This window comes from Cyanistes caeruleus, chromosome 12 (assembly GCF_971803275.1).
Source record: "Cyanistes caeruleus chromosome 12, bCyaCae1.hap1.1, whole genome shotgun sequence".
NCBI classification, from domain to species: Eukaryota; Metazoa; Chordata; class Aves; order Passeriformes; family Paridae; genus Cyanistes; species Cyanistes caeruleus.
Genome location: NC_141712.1, coordinates 11,357,862 through 11,380,773, shown reverse-complemented (window position 1 = coordinate 11,380,773; position 22,912 = coordinate 11,357,862). Strand labels below are relative to the sequence as shown.

The following is a 22,912-nucleotide window of genomic DNA, read 5'->3' as shown; positions in this document are numbered from 1 at the left end:
GTAATAAAATTAAGGAAATAAATGTAAATGTATAACTGGCAAGCGTTTACAGTATTCCATACTCCAATGCTATTGAAATATTTCTTGTATTCAGAGCAGACTGTTTACTACATAGACATTTGGATAGATACTATACAGAAGTTTGCAGATACATATTTTATTTAGATTTGTAAATAAAGATGTGTGCATTTTAATCCATCTTTGGCTGTTGTCACTGATGTTCAGTATTTTGGTGCTGCAAAAGCTGATTTGTTGAACATCCCTATTTCTCTGAACAGCCCCTAAAGGCCTGGCTACCATGTGTGCTTAAAACAGAACAAATTCAAGTCAAAATATGATGGATTTTGCATTAACTAAACAAAAGAAACCAATCATTTATTTATTTGAAAAATAAACAGTAAGACTGGCTGAAGACCACTAAACTTACTGCACTGTCGCTATGCAGCCAAACATCTCTCACCTGAAAGCCACAGCTTAGGTGGGCACAATGGGGACACCAAAGCTGTGCTGGGGATGCAAATTTACAGGCAGGAAAAGATGTGAGGAATTAAAAAATTATGATGACCAGGTGAAAGAGCGTGAGACTTTCCTGGAGATGCCTGTCTCTTCTGCAGAATGTGTAGATAAGCACACAGCTTTTTGCTGAGTCACTGTCAAATTCAGCATTAGTATCTACTGCAAAAATATAACAGAAAATATGAGCTGTATCCAAGCTTTTTCTGGCATGAACAGAACTGACATTGGTCATGACCCATCTATTTCAAGAAATCCAATCCTATGACCAAATCCTATTCCAAAAAGTAAACACAGTATTTTTGTTGGCTGCTGTTAGTTGTAAAGGACAGAGGGAAGATAACACCTAACAATCAGCAGAAGCTCTCTAGAGCTCTGTTTATATGTGGCAAAAACAGTATTTGTGAATGGAAAAACAATTAATAGTTTTTCAAAGCAAAATAAACTGTACCAGATACACTACCTGTCAAACAAAAAAATGTGAAAAGGTAGTTCATATTTATCCACTACTTCCAGGACTAAAATAAATTACAACATTGTTCCAGCAAGTAGATTCAAGAAGCCATTAAAAGCAAGCTAAAAAATACTCTTTTCTACAAGAAAGTTTACAGTAAAGCTTTCAGGTATCAAAAGGAATCAAAAGCTTTATAAATTATCACCTGTTATGTATAAGATTTTGAAATGAACCCCATGACTAGGTCATCTGAGAGTTCTTAAAGAGGAGGAAGAGAAAATTATTATTAGGAATAATAATAATAATTTTATTTTGCCTTGCTGTGCCCTTTTAGGTGATTAACAGTAAAGACCCCATAGAAAATTCACAACACTGGAAATACAGGACTAAAAGTATGCAGCAGAAGGTGGTACAGAGCCTTGAGCTAACATGATGCAACCTCATCTATGACAGAAAAAGAACACCAACAAATAGAGAAGATGGAAAATAAACTACAAGTCTTCCTTTAAAGTGCTTGTTCCTTCAAATAGAACTGATTTTTACCCTGTAATCTGAGTCTTTCTAATTCTACCAATGGCATGCAATTTTTTTGATGTGCTATTTGAAAATGTATTAAATTTTCAATCAAAGTATTTGCTTAAATCAAGAGTAGATAAAATCACAAAGGCAAAATTTATCTTCATTACTAAAGGTAGAGACTTTAAAATGGCATTCCTTTCAGATGAAGGAAATACATTCTCTCAGTACAGTTTTCTATTAGTGCAAACCTTGACTCCAGCTCTGAACATCCACTGAATGGTGCTTTTGAAGAATGCACAAGATGAATGTCATATTCACTCAGCATCCATAAATCAGCTTGAATAATTTAATACCTGTTGAAATTTTCTTCCAATTTATTACATGAAATAATAACATGAGAAGTAATTACAATAAAGAAAAAGTTCAGGTGCAACAGCGTTAGTTCAACATCTAGGATCAAGTGTCAGTGGAGATTAACAAATTTCATTCATTTTATCTCCAGCACTGGAGACACACAGCTCCTAGCTTTAATAGTCAGGAATGTCTGTTAGTTAAATGACTTTGTAAAGGCAGTCAAGTGAGGGCAGACAGCGACAGTTTAATTAGGGAGCTTGCTATAACTCTATCTGGGAGCTGTAGGCACTCGACTAGAACAAGTGTAAAGCGGCTCTCAATACTGACTAGCAACCCCTGCCCCCCCAGCCAACAAAAACCCTCCAACACAAAAAAAACCCCAAGAAGATACTTTTCATGGCAGGTTCTCTCATTTATTCTGGCGTCAGGTTGGCTACAGGTGAACAGGAGCAACGTAACCGCTGCAGCAGAAGAAAGGTGAGGTTAAGAGAGCAATCATTTATCTTGTATTGATTTCTGGACACTATGTCCTAGATACATTCCAAGATAGAATGACAGCTTTCTGTTTTGTGTCGGTAAGAGAAGAAAATGACTAGCACCAGTATCTATTGTTTTCCTATCATATTTCCTTTTAGAAACATGCCACACTTAGATTTTTATTCAGACAAGGAAATCCAAACAAGTTTATCACAGAAAAGGAGGGTTAGGGGATGGTTAATCAGGCATTTGTCTTTGCCGCTGGATAGTTGGGAGTCACAGGGTCAAAACCAAGCACAATTGGACCATTTGGTTTTATCTCAGGTAACCCTACATCTCTGGTAATTGAACCCATTTCACTCGGTCAGAGTTCCTGTCACTCATATTCAATGTCTGTCATTACTGAGAAATGCTTCATGACATATTACACTGACAGAACCACCACTGCAAGACTAGAAAGAATCCCCAGGCACCAGAAGTAGAAGACAATGGAAGCTTCTTTCAGGCCAGTGATGTTTAACATTTTATGTGCTGACATTGTGACTGTAACCACAAAATAACGAAAGCCTAGCAAATGGAAGATCAAAAAAAATCCATAGTTGATCTGCTTCAGGGACCAGCAGGCAACATCAGAAATAAAATGAACTGGCAGCTCCAAGGTTACTTGCACATAGCACTAAAATCCTTTGAAAAAGTTGTATGTATAAACACACATTTAATACTGGACCTCTATATGACACTGATTGTATTTCGGATAGGCTTTACAAATATTACTTAACTATGGGCATCTAAATCCTTTTCTCTCTGCTGCAGTTTTTTTTTTACTTAAAAACTGTAAACAGTACCAGGAGCACACTTGCACACCTTCTGTTTCACTGAAGACGACAGAAAACAGCCAAGCTTTTCTAACCTTTGAAACACACCTGTACACAGAAATTCTAAATGCAAAAATGCCAGTTACCTTTTCTCTTCTCAGCTTTATAATCCTTACAAGTGATCCCCTAATTTATTTTTTCTGTAGAGGCACTACTTTGCTTTGCTAGGTCATTGCTGCAGCATTTGACAGGCACACCACTCACCTCTGCCACACTTGAATTCATCAGATGCATTCAAGCCAGCTTCTTTAGACCGTACACATTATTTACAGGATCTTTCTCAGGCTTAAAATGCTACAATTGTATTAACTGAACATCAACATCCTATTAGCTCATTCATCAGAATTCAGGGGATGGAAAGTTGAGAGACTTGAATTGGGTGATTGGAGAATGAAAAAAAAAAAGGCAACAAAAGACATTGAAAATTTCCCTTTCATCTTGATGCGTTTAGCTCAATTTTACCTTCTCACAAGAATGTATCTAAGAAGCCATTTAACTGCATCTCTTCAAATAAAACTGATGTGAAAGTTTAATTCACCATACGTAAAATTTCATTTTTAAAAACCACCTTTAAACTTAAAGTTACTAAATTTCACAGACCCTTTGCTAAGTACCCAGCCCACATGTTAAGACTGTATTAGCTGCAATTGAGTATTTGTAGCAGTTTCTTATTCTGCTTAATGAAGTCCTGACCAACATGCAGGGAGAAATAATTTCTTTCCATCCTGAGTGCCCTGAACAAAAAATAAACAGGATTAAATTCTGCTCCCAAATTTCATAGAAGCCCAGAATTTCAGCTGAGATTATTATATTAAACACTTATTGCTTCAAGGCTGAAGCAAAAACCAAAGGAACATCAATAATGTGAGCAGTTAGACTCCATCCTAAGATTATAATGAATTTCATACAGAATAATGGAAAAATATCCCTAAACTAGATCTTTCATATTTTATTAAATCTATTTTGATTAATTTATAGGATTAAACCAAATTTTTGCACTGCTCTGATGCAATATGTGAGTGAATATTTTAAATAAAGAATTGCTTGGAATTCTGAGATCAATAAGGAACTTTAGCATTATTCACCATCAGCTAAAGAAATTGGAATGGAAAAGAAAGTAATCTTAAACTATGAAATTTCAATACGAAGAGCTGAGAAGATACTTCCTGAAGTTCATAAAAGTTGTAATATTGAGTGCATTACTACTAAAGCAACCATTATTTTCACTTCAAGAATGAACTGTATTTCATTGTGAAGTACATTCACATGCACAAAAAAAAATCTTAAATAGATTTAGAAACTACAGTTTGCAGCAGTAAAAGCAGTTAAGATGTCCAATAAGAAATATATGACAAACAGCAGCACAATAATTCAGCCATTAATAAATCCGGCACAATAACCATTATCTTGTCATAAAGTAAGGTAATACATCACCAATCCCTCCATGCTGGACTTTATACTGTATTTATATGCTAAAAGCCTTCTTACAAGCAGATGCTTCAATTGAAAGCTCCAAAACCCCACTGATATGTACTGGTGCTATTCAGCTATTTCTCAATACTTCTGTACATAAAGCAGGGAGCAGGTTTGGGAGCACTGTGGCCAAAGAATCAAAATGAATGATATTCAGGTTATAGCTTAGCAGGGAAAAAAAGTGTTGCAACAATTTTTCTAATGCTGAAATACCATTTCACCAAATGTTCCTGTCAAGGCATGGTTTAATTACCTTGGCAGCCATGCCACTTATAATCACCTGTCATTAGCAACAACGCTTGCATCTGTTTACACGTCTGTCAGAAATGCCAGCCCAACTCATGTCTAAGGAAAACACAACTTTTGCTTGACCCCAGATGTGGAAAGCTCACCATAAACTTACCTATGTCCAGGGCAAAACTTCACAAATTTCAGCTGTAAAGAGTAGAGCACTATAATGTTTTTGCCATCATGCAACATCCCAGCATGGATTTTGTAAACATGAGGCTTCTCTCTTTTTCATTGTCATATGTATTGCCAATTTCATCTAGGAATTTCAAAATGCTATATAATGTAGAATACATAGTTTAACCTATACTAAAAAGAACTTTTTGGAGATACAGAGCAATTACACTGTTGCTCTAATTCTTAAGTTATTTATAATTCAGAAGGACAGGGCAAGACAGGACAAATTCTGAATGATATTCTGGCAAACTCTCCTCACTAGAAGGACTCCTTGTGTATCAATTCCACACACATACCTGGAAGTCAGGTGTGCATGCACACACATGTTGGGTGGTAGGTCAGTAACATACTAAAATGAGGGGCAGAGCTGATTTTGATAGCTTTTATAATTCTAGGATTAAAACTCCTGAGGCAAAATTAATGTAGCTTCCATTTTTGTCACCCAATCAAAGTCATTCTAGCTAGTTGGAAAATACCTTTAAAACAAGTAAATCACAAAAACAATGTTATGATTCAGTCCTGCAAATACTCTCTGCTTCAGTACTTGCTCTTTAAAAGCCCAGCAAGTCAGCTGTGAATTCTGAAGTGTTCTGAAGTATCAAAACTCTTTATAGGTGTCTGCACTCCAGGGCAATGCCCCACACAGAAAGGATGCACAGCTGCCCTCTTCTTCCTCTAAGCACATGAACGGTGCCCCTGGTATCACTGCTCTCTCACTCCTGCTTGAAGGACTGCAGACAGCTTTTTATGGACACTATTTCTAGCAAGTTAAAAGACCTTAAATTGAGTTTGTTGGCTGGTAAAGTGAGAATTTTAGTGTACAATATTTTCACATCTTTATAATGCTGAAAATAAAAGTTTGCAGATACTACAGAAACATGCAGCTATAGTGAATACTACAATTTAAATACACTTTCTATCCCTGTAAGACACATGAAACAAAGCCAAGAACTCTTTGGCTTTACATTCGAGTGAAATCCAAACTGTTCTGAATGATTATAAATGGTTACTGTTTGTCTTGGCTCCTACATATATCAGATTCAGACTGAAGAATCTCAGTGAATTAAAAAGGATAAAGTGGATATTTCTAAATTACAAGACTGCAATTCCAGTGGCTCAGTGTATCAGTTTTCTGTTTCATCTAAGTTTGCTGTGCAGAAAATTGTGGTATCTGACAACAAAGGATCGAAAACATTTACTTTCATGAGCCAAAGGCTTCTTGCCTAGATTATTTTGAAGATTAAACCCCCCTACCCTCTTCAACCAAACAGATGAAGATCAGTTACATTTTGTTAATGACTCAAAGGGACATAGGCTACCAACAGAATAGTTATAACAGAATTTAAAGTGCACCCAATCAGAAAGAAATATGATTTAAATTAATACAACACTGAGTTTTAATCTTGGAGTCTATGCTTTTCATATAACTTTTAGGTTTGTACCACTGAAATTTAAGGGAAAGTGAGCACTGTCATTTCATCTCATCTTTGATGGGGAGACATAACACTTAGGACTAACAGTCTATCACCACTGAAATACAGCACCCTTTATTTACTTTGGGGTCTTTATGTGACATTAAGAACTTTTTGGCCAGATAGCCAGGCCAGGTTAGTGACATGTCAGCACTGCTCACATCCAGAGCAGGAGGAGAATGCAGCATCTCTGAGTGCAGCACAGACCAGTCATGCCAGCTTGTGTTTCACCCAGGGTCAATCACCAGGGTTGGATTAACAAGTAGGAAAGACAATCAGCACACATCAGAATGAAAATTCCTTCCTCTAGGTTTGTAGTAGTAACTAGTAACTGAATAAGCAACACCATAACCACAACTTCAGTTGAAACGTAAAGGTCACAGTACTATTAAGATTGATTTCTTACAGTCACTACAGTTGGCTGAATGGTGAGAATAATAAAATTCGTGTGTTTGACAACCAGAAACCAGTTAGGGATGTTTCAGAGACCAGGGTAGCCAATGCTGAGGATCCATGCTACACAGAAACCCAAGCAAGTCAATCATGGTTGCTTCCCCTGCTCAGCAATAACCAATTTCCTAGAAAATCTGAGAATCAGAGTTCTTAGTACAGAACAGGACAGACAAGGATCATTTTAATACCTAAACTGGACCATAAATTCTGTAGAATAGAGACCACAGTGTTCTTTAAAATGCTCCCTCAATCAGCACATGATCAAAAAACTTGAACCACATCATTAATCTATAATAAATTACTCTTTATATTATACCCCCTCATAATAAATGATGAATATGACCAGACAAGATTAATTAAAAATCCAAAAATGGAACAGGATGAGGATCAATAATGCATGGATTGCAAGGCAAGGAGGAAGAAAAGAATCAGAACTTCTGGGGGGGAAAACCCAAGAACTTCCCCTTAGGATCTTTGTTGAAAGCACAGAAATCTATAAGAAAAATACAAAGAAGTTAAGCTGTTGAATTTATTTTGGACTGAATGCCAAAGAGTTTTTGAGTAGCATGTCAAATATGACTGCTATTGTAACTGGTTAGACAGAGAAGCTCACTGACTACTCATCATCAAAGATGATGGAAGTTATTCCATTTCTAGAATGTCTTTGCCTGAATGTGCCTTAGTTCCAGGTACATAAACCTAGAGTTTCCTCCTTCCACTCCATGATTCAACAGCAATTACAGCTGGGATGTTATGTAAGCATCAGCCAATATTCCCAAGCCCTATTTTATAATATAAGCCCTGATACACAGCTACGTGGAGCTTAAGGGTACTTCCTCCCATGAGATGTATTCAACCACACAGAAGAAAAACCCCTAACCTGTATTACTTGTAAAAGCTCATTACGATTAAGCTCTTCACTGTCCTATAATTAAAATAATTATTATAAATAACTGTCCCCTAAAAGTAAGCTCGTGGATACAGATTTCAATTGTGAACCATCTGGTTATAGTTTTCCACCTTCCAGCATGGGTGATGATAGTGGTCATACACTCTAAAATGAAGTTTTGAATAATTTTATCAATACACAACAGCATTCGAGTAATGAACACCAGAAGTCTCAGCTTCCTAAGATATTTCTGCATTAGAAAAGACAGATGACTCCTGAAAGGTAAGCTAGCATTTCTGCAGCAAACATTACCCCAGTCGAGCACAGGACATAAAACTTGCCATTTGCACCATTAGGTTTGCCAGGACAAATGAGAGGCTGGGGGTGATGTATGGCACAGGAAGGCAACCACAGCTGTTTGCTTCTGCAGAGGAGGACGTAGGTGCTCTGCACCTGAGTCTGCAAATATTTATTAAGCCCTTAACAGTGAGGTTGTGATGTTCAGAACAGCCACTGCTGAAAACCATTATCTATGGATAATTAACTATGTCAGGACACTGAGGTCCTAACATGAGGTCCTCATAATTCCCCACTAAGGGAAAGACACTACAACATTATTATAATATATTAGTAATATTTAACAACAGGATCATACTATTTGTGTTTTAATAATGAAGGCTGAATACCATAGCCAGGTTTAAATTAATATTAGTTTCTGATAGTGCAGTTTAAGCCAAGCTTAGCAAATTCTCAGTTTGTGTTACTACTAAGCAATGTGATACTGCAATAAACAATGACATCTAAATCGAAAATTATTTAACTTATAAATAAAGCACTTGTGTCCTTGCAGGTCTAATTATTATTTATGCATTTTTCTATCATTTGGCAGAAGTCTAAGCCTGTTAGGAGAAAAAAGGGGGGAAAAAAAAATAAAAAAAAAAAAAAATCCTGTTTTTAACTTGACCAAAATAATTTATGTGAACTTTGGAAGCCCTTGTATTTTTTTTCAACTAATTTTTAGAAACAACTAGGAAAAAAATTTCATCACACAATAAAAAGGCTTTTTGACACATGAAGACAAAAGCTTCAGGCCGTTTATTAAGACTACTTCCTACTGTGTTGGGCTTTGTTTTATCTCATAATTAAAATCACACCTGAGCTGGGCCATCTGTGAGAGTGTATTAAGTTTCTTACAAAACATGAAAATCCTTTCATTTTTTCCATACAAATGCCAATAAATCTTGCAGGGTTATTTTTTTGTATGTGACACAGAAAAATATTATGCTTAAATAAGGGCCAGGCGTTGAGCAAAAAAATGAGCAGGCAAACAAAATTATTTTTCTGTATTCATCTTCAACTGCCCCTCATAATTGATACATTTTTAAAAGTTGTATGCCTAATTTATTTTTTTTTTAAATATTTGACAGCATGTTGTTTTCTTACAGTGTCCTTCGTAGGAAAAAACCCAAGAATTAGCAAAAATTGAAGGAAGACTTGTCCATACCAGTTAGCAATTAAGAGTCTGCAGATAAAGTCAACACTTTGTAAGAACACCATCTATGTTAGCATAATGCATGTGCTAATAGGTTCCAGTGAGAAAAAAATAGAAGTTTCATATTTCATAAACACTGGTACATTATAAAATTTTAGGGGGGGTTTGGTTTTCTTTTGCTGGATTTTTTTGTTTGTTTTGGCCACTTTGTTTGTTTGTTTTAAAATATTCTGATGAGACACCAAGAGGATTTCCTTGTACAATGTACACAGTAAGAAATTCTAAGTATAGACCAACTCCATCAATGGAATGTCTTCAACAAAGTATTTCTGTGTGCAGTTACACAGAATGACAAGACGACCTGAATTCATGCTAAAAGTCAGAGAAACACTTAGAACAGCTTGCCTTGAACATGTGCAAACTTACATGAATGATTCTATTTATATTATTTCAAGCTGTTTTCCTTCAGAGACTATCAATGTTCTTTAATTGATCTTGTTTTATACTTTTGCTGACTCAGGAACCAAATACATATCAACATTTTGTTTTTTAATCATGTAACTCAGATTGCACAATTACATTTGCATAGTATTATGGCAGTTAAGCAATCCTACTTATAGACTTCTCAGCCAAGGCCAATTATAGAATGGCTGTCTTGGAGAAAAAACAAGTCAGAAGGCCTTAAATGTCAGTGAAGAGCAGTGATTCTCCATCTCCGAGTAAAAACAAAGCCAGGCATGGGAATATTTTGAAATAAAATATTATAAAATGTATTTCACACCAGAACATCCTATATGAGAGTACAACAAGAGAGAGAAGCAGTATTGATGACTTGTTTTATGGGCAAACTGAATAAGCAAATGGTCAACACCATTCAGCACTCCAATGGTTTCAGAAGATTTAAACTGTACAAAGGCCTTCCCCACCCCAGGCTACTTGAGCTTAAAATTAACTATTAACAAGTAGAAAATTATAACCCCCATTGTCTATTACAGCAATATTAAAATAACAATTTATTTATATATTTTGAAGCATCAAGCTTCAACATTCAGCTACACAACCTATCATAGATTTAAATCACTTTTATATTTACATATATTTGAGCTATAATTATTTTTATCCTTGGAAATACATTTGCCTGATAGTGCACTTAGCTGGCAAACATTTGAGTTTGTGGTCTTTTAAATTACTTATTTTACAACAAACAAAAGTCTAAATTCTGTGTCATAAATAAGAAAGTCACAAACCAATCCCTAAAATCCTTGTTTTCCAAGTGTTTTTTGCAATCTAATAACTAATACTGAGGCTATTTTATAAATTCAGTTTTTCTTGGGTTGATAATAGAACATAATGAGTCATGTCAAGCAGGAAATATTTTTTAAATGTGTCTACCTGTGAAACTAAGTGGTGTGGATCCAACTCTTAAGTTGTTATCTTTCCAATTATGTTACAGTTAATTCAATCCATTTTTGCAAAAAATAATTTTTTAATACTTCATAGTTTTCTTTCCAAATGCAGATTTTTCCTATCAAAGCTGGCCAAGAGCTAAGAAATAAAGGTACTTTATTCTGGGGAAAAAAAAAAAAAAGCTTTTCTCATTTAATTGCATAAAAAAATTCTTATTTTTAAAGGGGAATTACTTTGGTAATGACCATTTCATGTGTCAAATTAAAACCACAAAGATTTCTCAAATCAGATGCATCTCTTTCTGCAACAGGACCACAATCAAAGTCTGAGATTCTGTCACCAGAAAATGTGAAGCATATTTACCAGGACCTGTGCTCTTATTCTGTTTTCAGTCTCACAAACTTGAATCAAGAGCAACTCCTAAACTCAGCAGTATTGTAACGGTGCAAAATCAAGCTGGGAAGAGACAATGATGACAATAATCCAGGTATTCTCACATGATTTTAAACAAAATAAATGTTAGAGTTTTGGATAGGCAGCAGGCAAATTATCTCCTAAGAAACCATTGTGGACATCTGAATTCTCAGACCTCTCTTCCATCCCAGCCGTCTGTAGTGCACACACTCATCAGAACTACCCTGCAGCACACACCCCCAGGGGATGCAGAATCCTAACTGGGAGTATCCCACAACAGAGGAGTTACTCAGTCAGTATTTATGGATAATCTCTGTTTACAGGCTTGTTATCTCCTACAGTGTAGGAGACAGTAACACACAAAACCGGGTGAAGCAACCTCACATTAAATGGGATATTCTACCAACACCTAGAACTTTCCCCCTTCTCTTCTGGGGGAGATAAGGAAAGGATGAGGCCAAAAAGGAACTTTGAGAAGCAACACCTCTGGATCTACTCTTGAGGAGATCCTCTTTGTACATCTCACTTGGCCCAAGGCTCTGCCTAATGCATACCTTCCCTCTAAACAAACTAAATAAATAGAAATAGGGTTCTGGTCAGTTGAAACATAATGGTTTCTTCTGGGAATAAACCAAAATATGTGCTGTTGACTCTGGGAAAAGGATAGAACTCTAAAAGATATCACAAGGCATATTTACTGTAAATTCCAGGGGAAAAGAAATAAAGAACATACATTACAACAATAACTACACATACAAGTGTTTTGATTTTCAGGCTCTAATAAGCCTTTTTTTCCCTTTTTAAACATATAAAAGGTCTAATTTACAATGTCAGCACTATCTTGGAAATGTTTTCTTCCCTATGTAATGAATAACCAAAAATAATTAAAATTGAATGAAGACTGTCAAAACAAACAAACAATATATATTTAGATAAATTACCCTTACTGTGTTTCATTACTGTGTTTGCTCATTTTCTCCTCAATTTAATTCATAACATTTACTCATTCACAATGAGTCTGTACATCTACATCTGCACAGTGGTTGCCTATGGAAAAGTATCAGCTTTCAGCATTCCTTCTCATGTGCCCTCCCAGCTGTAAATGAGGTTAGGAAACAACACCATAAACACAGAAGGCCTTTCGAAAGGTAAGGAGTGGAAGAATAAAAAGCCTCTCAGGAAATTTGATTTGCACTTTGGTTTTAGTCTTAAAGGAACACCCAAAGTTTAACAGCATTTAAAACTATTGAAATACAAAACATTAAAGGAAAAGACAGCAGAATAAGACATTATATTCTATGGTAGTCTTGTGTTATCGCTACAAAGAATAAGGAATTATAGTAAAAATAAAAGTATATTACTAAAATATAAATAGCACTGAATGCCAATCTCATTGTTCTGAGCAATGGGCTGCTTTGTTTTTATTATTGCCCCTCACTTTTATTAAGAACAATATTTTGCAATTCCTTCAGCAAAAACATACAGGACACACACACAGATGTCATAAATAAAGCCCATATAAACCCATGCTAATTTATTTAATGTGAAACTCCAACACAAATTACTTAGCAGTGAAATTGCACCTCCTCTTATTGTGTATGTGAAATAAAGGCGAACAGATGTGCTCTTCCAGACCAAGCTATTGCTACAATTAAACCAACAGTCATTTTACAAACCAGCGAGCTATTTCATGTGCCTCTACAGTGCTAATCATCTTTTCTCCACCAGCCCAGCCCAACAGAAGAGCGAGTTATTTATAGAGTTATCTATCTTGCACTTTGCAGATGATGCCTAACATTATGACAACAGTGAAAAGGTCTCCGTACCTGCCTACCTAAAACAAGTTTCTGTAAAGTAATGAATAGAGACAGCTTGGGGACTATCCACCTGCACTGCCTGCCTTTTACTGCCTGCAAAGTGAAACCACGAGGGACTGGCAGAAGGTACTTGTCTGACAGGGCCAGGACAGCCTTTCTCCTCAGTGACAGCCTGGGCCTCGCCTCTTAAACCTGACCCACCATAATTCCTTCACAATGCAGCAGTGAGGCAGCTGACAGTAGCAGCTGCACCTCCTAAGCGAGATGGATGGAATTTTCATAACTAGTTCCCCAAGTTACATTTTACCTTCAAGATAATTTATGAGCTGCTGTGGAGCCTTGAAGAGACAATATGCTTGCCATAAAATTAACTGTAACAGTCTTGTAGGTTATAATTAACACTGGGAGGGTAGCACCAACTGGATGAAACACATGGCATAATTGATGGTGAAACTGGAAATTAAGGAAGCTAACAATATCATTACTGTGCACATCACTTTAGTGAAACCTATGCTTTCCAGGGGTTAATTACAATCCCCTTCCAACGTACACACTCTGACGGGGAGTGGATGAGTGTCACAGCTAGGAGGAGGCAGGTTTGCTGGCAAGGCCACCTTGCACCTGGACTGATGTATATATTGTGTTTTTTTTTGCCTGGAAGAGATATACATGTCAAAGCAGCAGCAGCAGCACCTGAACATCTGGCAGCAGGCACACCATAGCTTAGAGATAGATGATTGCTCAAGCCTCATAGAATATTTCATTTTTGCTGCAGCCAGCAGACTTAATGGCAAAGAAGAAAAAATCCTCTCTGAGATTTCACTTAATGACACACATTATTAATTTAAATTACTTGAGCAAAGAAAAACATTTTAACTTTATATTGCTGTAATTTAGCAGCAAATTAGGATTTTTTTTTCATCAGTGTATTATCATCTTGCTTTATTACATTAGTCTTTAGAAACATGCAGAGCAATCTTCTTAGAATCTCACCTTTCAAGGGATTACTGAAGATGCAATGCTAGTGAACTAGTTAATCACAAAGAGTATTATAAACTGCTGCCATCTTTGGGAAGGTGAACACGCAATTCATGTACCTGTTTAAGACTCCACTCTCTAGCCAAGGCTTAAAGAATCATTAGTGGAATGTATTTTTTTGAATCCCTCAAATTATTTCAATGAAACTTTTTTTTGTCCCTGGACAACATATGTGAAAATGTACAGATAAATGATGCAACAGTGTCACCTACAGGCAAGCAAAACAGTCAAAAACCTCCTCCAATATTGCATCCTCTTACCTCTCAAATCCTTCTCCTCCTCTGCTTTCCCCTCCTCCAGCCTCCCCTTCAATCCCTAATAATACACACCTGGATTTGGAGCTTATCCATATCCCCAAGTAGAAAAAGAAGGGCAAATACCTCAAGTGCTTTCAGGACAGTCTAATATAAAATACTTAGATCTTTTATGCAGTGCACTATGCCTTACAATAAACATGCTGTGCAGGCAGCAAATCATCTACACTGGAGTGGGCACTTGGATTGCTTCACCTCTCCTGAGCACTTGCTCAAATTCATGTTGGCTAAGTGGTCAAAAATAATTCTGGTAAAAATATTTTTTATATCTCAGGAAGACCAAATACTCACATTATTAAATATGTGAAAATAAAAATGAGAAAATGTTGGCTTGCCTAAAAACAACTGGCAAAAGTTTTGGATAAGTACTGTCCAAACTTGTACAAAAAAACATCCTCCTTCATAATTTGGCACTAAATGTAACTCCATCCTATCATGCGCATAACTGATAGATCCATTCAGCTTACCCTTGCAGAAAAAGTAGAACACCCTCTTATTGGTAGCTCTGAGAATTCTCAGAACTCTCATTTTCCAACAGAATCCTCTTTTCTCCCAGTATTACTGCTCTCACTTTAACACTCAATATACATTTCTTGGCTTCTCCCATAAACTGCATTTTGAGACCCTGTTTCTCAATCTTTTTGATACTGTTCAAGATACCTTGTTTCAATTATTTCTTATGTACTTGCCTAGTTATTATACCTGCATATCTCTGAAAGAGTTCTCAGTTGGCCAAGTTACTCAAGCAAGTTATAATGGGATTTTCTCCTATTAGTACGTATGTTCTAAGCACTGTTCCCATTGGGGGCTGCTGTCATTTACCAAAATAAAATACTATGATAGCAATTTATGCTCTGTAATAGGTCCCCCCTCTTAAACTTAAGAAATTCCAACTTCCCTTTTTGGCTATATTAAAACATCAGCATACTTTATAATTTCATAATTCCACAACAATGATATATTAAGTATTGAAAATTAATACAAAATGAATGGAACAAATACTAGTAGCCAAGTCAAACTCTTCAAATACCCAAAAGATCTCATTAGTAGTGAAAATAAGCAAGTAAATCACATCCTATTCTCTGGTTCATCTTAGTTTCTCAGATTAGTTGATACATCTCCAAGCCATTCTTTGACCTCCTTGTGGACTCCTCTCACCAATCCTGCTCAGATTTCCCAGGAATTCGCCCTCTCTCCCAGCACATGATTATCTGCATGTGCTGCCATAACTTTAATACAAGCAAACTGTAGAGGGATGCAACAGACTGATCCTCTTTTTTCACCCTCAGTAATCCATGACATTCTTTGGCTTATCACCACCTCACCACCACAGCCTAGACTGCTCAGAGCATTGACAGCACCTTGCTCAGTTTCAACATCCATTTAATTTTTGGCTGCTCCAGAAGTGCCAGCAAGGCTACCAATTAGTGTCAGCTGCAGCAGTTGCTTTATGTGATATACACACCTGCCTACCAGGGCTGGAGAGCCGATGCATTTTACATAGGCCATCAAACACAGATACCCAATGGGAATAATCTTTGGCACTACCTACCTGAACCATATTTAAACTGCTGACCTGAAAACAAAAGGCTTTGTATTTCATTGCCAATCCCTGGAGCCATCAAGTTCTATGTTTGTGGAAAAACTTTAATAACACAAGGCTGACTGCCTTTAAGACTTAAGTCATGAATTTATGTAAAAATCTGCTTACTTACACTCATGGTACAACATGATCAGCACCATTTGGCTGGGTAAACCCTTTAAGTCACCCCTCTCTTTTGTCACTTTTGGTAATGTATATGGATTATTTAACACACCTCCAAATTAAACATTTAATTCTGCTTTACAATAGATAAAGCTGTGACCATAATGGTACTAAAATCATTATAGTCCTGTTTGGATAAGGCTTCTCTATTTTACAGGAGAGAGAATTCTGTCTTCAGACTCTTAATTTTAAATGTCTAATTTTAGACAAAGTTTGTGCTCACAGTAAGTTTGCCAGTAGTTTAATGGATGTTACATACCATGACATTAGCATATTTTGCTGAAGGCAAAGGAAAGAATGGATTGATACTGCAGAAGAAATAGACTTCAGTGGATAAATAAAATAAACCTATGATAATTTTTCATTCACTGGAACACTCACACCTTATTCCCAGTTTGTAACACCACATCTTTATCTAATGTGGGCAGCTACAGGGCACAGTAAAACACACAGTAAAACCCCAGCCTTTCTCCTTTTCCCCTGCCTCTGGTAGACACCATTCTCCTACAGAAAGGATGACAGCAGATGCTAATGCTACTTTGTGGTTCAACTGTCTGATGATGTGGCTAACACTTGGTCTCCACAGATTATAAATTTGTCACCCCTGTGATCCAGTCAATCTCCAGTATCCTGTACCCTGGAAGTGCAATAATCTCCATTTCCAGCATTCAGGTCTCCCAATGGTAGTGAGCAAATCATTGTCAAGCCACTGGAAAAACAACACTATCTATCTTTCTTGTACTGCAATTATGAAAGCTTACATAAATAAAGAAATTTCACCCATGCTGACTTTAAAAGCTTGTCCAAGTAAAACCAAACATAAAAATCATAAATAACTGAATAATCTCTGATAGAGTGCAAAAATTCTTTATCACATTTTTTTTAAGCTTTAATTGCACTATATATAACAACTAAATTTGTGTAATTTTCCAGTTTTGGAAGTGCCACTGAATTATTTGAAAAACTCATCTAGCACAAGAAGAATAAATCATGAAATCAAAAAAGAAAAATGTCAAAGAAGTTTCATTTGGTAGTTACTCAGGTACAGGATGATGCATCTGTCTATGGATTTCAGAACTGAACCATTAAAATAAAACCAAAATAATAAAGCAGACACTCAGATTAAACAATCCCTATGAAGCACCTTAATGACAGAGTCTGACACAAAAAAAAAGCCACACACAGAGACACAGAGGTGAAGTTGTGCAGCTTTTCTTATCCTGCCCTATAATACCTTTTGGTTTAGGCTGCTACACAACTTTTTCTGCACAGTATTTCTGTGTACATAGTGACATCACAAGGTAAGAGACAGGATTTTCTGTAAGCAGCCACAGCTTGTAAACACATAGTCTTTCCAAGGGTAAAGGGTCAAGACAGTTTCAAAGGAACAGCTAAACAGCAGCATTTAATCAAGCTGCATTTCCATTGTTCTGAAGAGTACTTGTACCTATTGATCCCAAGCTTGGCTGCTTCAAAGACTCCTCCATACAAGGAACACAGGTGAAAGACAGAGGCAGTAAAACAGGAAGGGTCATGAGGAGCAAAAGAAATCTGGCAACAAGCAACTGGAGGAAAGTCAAAGGTCAATCAAGGCAGCTGAAGTCTAAGCATAACTACGGCAGGAGACAACTTCATCGACATTGCAGTGTTTTCTCCATTCATTTGAAAGATGCAAGGTTGGTTTTCAGTCTGACTCAAAGCATCTTCTTGATTAACATGAAGTATTCAGGATTACTCAGCCACAATTTACTTTCTGTGCATTGCCTATGTTCTGAAAACTTGGTTTAGCTTACATGATAGTGCTGAACAGTTTCATTTTCTTCTTTTAAAGACTCGTCACAAGCATATATCTAAAGTACGAACGTGGAAGAATTCAAATGTAATTTTAACCTTTTTTCCCTGTGATTTCCAAAATGGTGAAACAAAATTTTGGTGTATGCTCATTGCTAACTTACTGAGACCCGTTGCTCAGAGGGAACAACTCTTACCAAAAAACACACTAGAGATCATAGAGCTGTATGTACTGAAATCCTTAATAATATCAGAAACATGGATACTGGATTCCACAACATGGAAAAAAAAATAAAAATCTGTCATTCTCATGTTACACAAAACAACCACAATGCAAATACTTACCATTCCCCCCCACCCCCCTGACAACTTTGATACCTCTGTAGTTTGTAAAATCTTGGGAACTGCTGTAGCTCCTATTAGAGTATTTTCTGAAGAGTTCACAGTGTTTCATATACTTATCATCTTGCCAGGTATGTGAGAGTTAAAAAACATTTCAGTATTTTTCAACCAGTCTTTGAACTGGTATTGTCACTCTTCAATTGAAAAACACCATTCATGAGCTCCTGAAACTCAAACACAAAGCTTGTGACAGAAAGGGAAAAAAACCCCTCTGATTTTCCCAAAGCCCATGTTAACTTCTTAACCCATCAACATTCCTCTGCTACAGAGGAAACATGGTCCTTCTTTACATTGACACCACTTTCTCCTACCAGAGCTAAAAAGAATAAAATCTACCTCAATTACCTCCTTAATTGTGATCTGAAATTCCAAGGTATAAGGAGGTTAGGTGTAAGAAGAAAAAATGAACTTTTTCTTCAAAACAGAAAATAAAATATATAAAATCCTCCACTTTGTATCTTATTTAACAAGCACACTATTTTAGGCTTCCCCTCTAGGATTCTTCATTTTTTTTATTATAGAATTGAAGAGTGTCATCCAGATTAGGACTCAATTTTCTCACTAGGTACTTATAATTTACATTCCTATATAAATACCGACATAAAAATCCAGATTTCACTGTTGAGAGCTAAGACTACCTCTGTAGTTTAAGTGTTCATTTTAACTAAAAGAAATCCCACATACCTTTAAATTGTTATGTCAAAATTGTGAGATCTAAGAAGGGGTTTGACAAAGGCAAAAAATGCTGAGGAATTATAGCTCACATCTGACTTGAAACCTGAAACTAACATGATTTGTCACAAGTAAGATGTTCTTTCTTCCACTGCCATGGAAAAATATAAAAAGTCTAGAAATACAGTGACCCAATCTACAAAATATCTACAATATTATGGGTTATAGAATGACCCCCATAAAAAGATATTTTTATTGTGTTATTTTAATGATGCAAGGTTATAAGTTATTGATTTTTACAAGATATAATCAATTAACACTTTTCTGCTGTTTATCTCATGATCCAGAAGAATTTTGTGTTTACTTCGGTACAGATTATTTATTGAATGTTTATTCTATTTTCACTATGTCAATTTGTGATTAGACGATGATTTAGAGAGAATCATCTAAGATTTCAGAATTCATATAAGTAGCACACCTATAAAAATTCAACAATCATAAATAATTTTATCAAACTTTCCACTTCATTACATTTTTCTCCAAAATTATGTTTTTTCTCCAAAACTTTTCCAGTATCTAGTCAAATTCTCCCCATGAGAAATGTACAATTTCACTGAGGGAAATAGAAAAATGGACATCAGAGTCTGTGTTATAATAAAACCATTTTGGACTAACACAATTTTTCCATTTGAAAACCCCATGTTTTAGTAATGTTTTAACTAACCATAATTTTTCCTAGCAGTCAGTGCAGTTAAACACTACCCTTTAAATTAATCTTCCTGTTGATTTACTGATGACAAATTAGTTTGGTAGTAAATGTATGTCTACGAAAAATACCACAAAAACTTACTAGCAATTAAGAGCAGTATGTCATGCAAGCATTAAAGACAATGCTATTATAACATGATAGAAGTTCTATTAGGAAAAATAAGAGCTAGAGTTTTATTTAACTATAGCCCAGCTCTCTCAGGCACTTGCTGATCAGGAGAAGTGCAACATTCTCTCTTGAAATTCAAGCACTTTTTCTTTTTTCTTTGTGATGTAACAACTTTTCTGTTCCAGTTACAAAGCAAAATAAAAAATGTCAATAACATCATCAACAGGGAAAAATATTAAGGCCTTTTAAAAAAATGAATCAGGTGCAGATATTGAACTGTACTTTCTCATCCTTTGTCTCACTTTTCAAATGATAATTTCTTCCACAGTCACCATTAAATCTTGATCTATTCCAGCTCTCTGTATGGGTCATTGATTCTAGATGTACCATGGTTATTTTTAAATGTTTCCCTTTCGTAGAGAAAAAGAGGGCTGTCTAGAGCCAGATGGGTAACTTCACACTTCATTTATCAAACCAAATGCATTAGACTCCACCCTCTCTTTCCCACTATTGCTGTTAAATTTCCATATAATTTGGTAACAATTTTCATTATCATACAGTGACCCTAAAAAAGTCTATCCAGGTTTGCATGGTTAGTCCAAAATTCACAGCTGTTCCCTTCACCCTCTATTTGTTACAGTAGAGTCTGAGGTTCCCCTCACTTTATAAGCTGAACAGTGACCTTCTGTAAGCAGAGGTCAAGAAGGGGTCAGTTCAAAGGGCTAGAGCAGCTCTTTAACACCAATAACAACCTGTCCATCAGGCAGTATCACGCAGTATAAACAAATCTGGGGCTTTGGAAACTCTGGACCATTTCTGTTAACACTCAGAGGACATTCACTAAGTCCTACATGAAGTATTGTGGATCACTACCACTCAGAGAACTTGAATCCCTGGAAGACCTGCTCAGGTAACTTAAGATACTGATGACATCTTTGCATCACAAGTCTATGAAATGACTATGAATGTGAGTGCAACAGTAAGCACACTGCCACGTGTTTGGGGCTGTGGAGCTGAAATACAATCTTAAAGAGTCATTTCAGCTCATTAATATGCAGAAACACTGGTACAACTTAAAGCAACTAACACGAGAATATGCTTTAACTGAGTAGGTACATACCAAAACAGTTCATATACCTTTCTAGGGAAAGGCTAAATTTCCAAAAGTTCAGTCAGTTTGTGTTACTAGTTCCCAACATGTATGTTTTTTTTTTTTATTTCAGCTGTTAATGACACAAATCAAACACAAGAAAGAAGAGAATACTACATAACTCTACAAAGACCAAGCGCAGAGTGAAGTTTTCTGCCAGCTGCCCTCCCTTCATTGACCTAAATTTCTTGAAGTTGTACTGTTCACAATCTGCTCTCTAATGCACAATGTAAGGTAATTAGAGTCATCTGTATTTAACTTCCACAGGAAAAAAAAAATTCTATTATCTAATCTAGCTGATCCCCTGATAGCCTGTTGAAAGTAAAGTACTGTAACCTATTGCCTGCCCTTTGACAAGTGCTAATTATTTCCTGTCCAAGCACATTTTTCTCATGTAATTCCAAAGTACACAATAGACTGATCTCTAAAACATGGGCAGCCCTGCTCGTACCACGGTGGACGTTTTATAACTTTCATCACCGTGTGCTCCATGGCTGCCACAGGCAGTGTTTCATTGCAGACACTGAGCTGAGGCTTTGATGGAGCCAAGCGAGGTGTACAGTAACAGTCTCTTTATGCAGATCATATGGATGAGACTCCCAGATAGGTCACTGGCATGGGAAACATCAAATGGAAAGAAAAAGGATTATGGATATTTAATACTCAAAGGACACTTTCTTTCAGAACTTTCAAGGCACAATGCTCTTGAAATGTTCTTTCAGGTGTTTGGTTTTAAGAAGGCCTGCACTTCATCTGCCTGTGCCTCTCCCCACCCCCCAGGAGCTGCAGCTTTGCTGTGTCAGAGCCTGGGCTACGTCTCCAACTGCAGCCCTGGCTCCAGCCCCGGAGCTCCCTGAGAGCAGCAAGCGAGGCCAGGCACACTGAAACCCACAGTCATTCCAAATTACTCATTAGTGCCATGATCTCTGATGACTTCCTATATTAGGAAATCATTGTTAGACAAAATGAACTCTAAAAAGGTATCACACTCATCAAAAGCTTTCTATTCCGTTTCACAACGAAGATGCACATGTCCCACAGAAAAGCTTTAAGTGTTTTCCTCTGTTTCCAACATAGTAAAACATTTGCATTACTTCATAAGCATGGTGATGGAAGGCAACAAAACAAACAACCTCCCCCCCCCAAAAAAGAACCAAACCAAAAAACCCCAACCAATTAAAAAAAAAATTAAATAAAACCAGAACAAAAAAAAACTTACAAAAATCCCTTAAATTGTTCAAGAAGAAAAATGTAAAACACACATGATAAAATGGAAAATATTTTAGAGCCAGCTTACTTCTGAAATCTTAAATTAGTACCATACAAATAAACATTCCATGCTCACTGGAACACAAACTTATAAAACGCAACCTGTAATTTGTAAAGTAATTATGGGTAATTATGTTAAATTTTTATCTAAATTTTCTAAAATGTTTCACCTTCATTTGCTGTAATTATTTGGAGCAGAAAAGATACTCAAGTGTTAGCCCCAAAATCTACGGATAACATTTTAAAAGCAATCTCAGAGTCTTCAGGAACTACACCAGTAAAATACAAGGCATCTCCCTTAGCTTTAATCAGCACAGGCAAAACAATCATGCCAGTTAAATGCTAAATTTCAATAACAAAAATCTGATTTAAAAATACTTTTGACTAAAAACTGTATCTAATTGTAAGTAAGGAACACCTCTTGGTTTTAAATGAAAGTTTTATATTTGGCAGAAAAAATTCATAGACTGATAGATATTTTATGTCAATATAGAATAAGAAAATAGTAAGAGATTACAAAATTAGTATAAACCTATAGCTTTTAGACAAAGATGTGAAAA

At 36.2% G+C, this 22,912-nt stretch overlaps 1 protein-coding gene across 48 annotated transcripts in view; it reads right to left on the bottom strand.

The window, feature by feature from the left end:
* Positions 1-22,912, bottom strand: part of FTO (FTO alpha-ketoglutarate dependent dioxygenase) — a 223,412-nt gene that overhangs the window by 104,246 nt on the left and 96,254 nt on the right. The window lies entirely within an intron of this gene.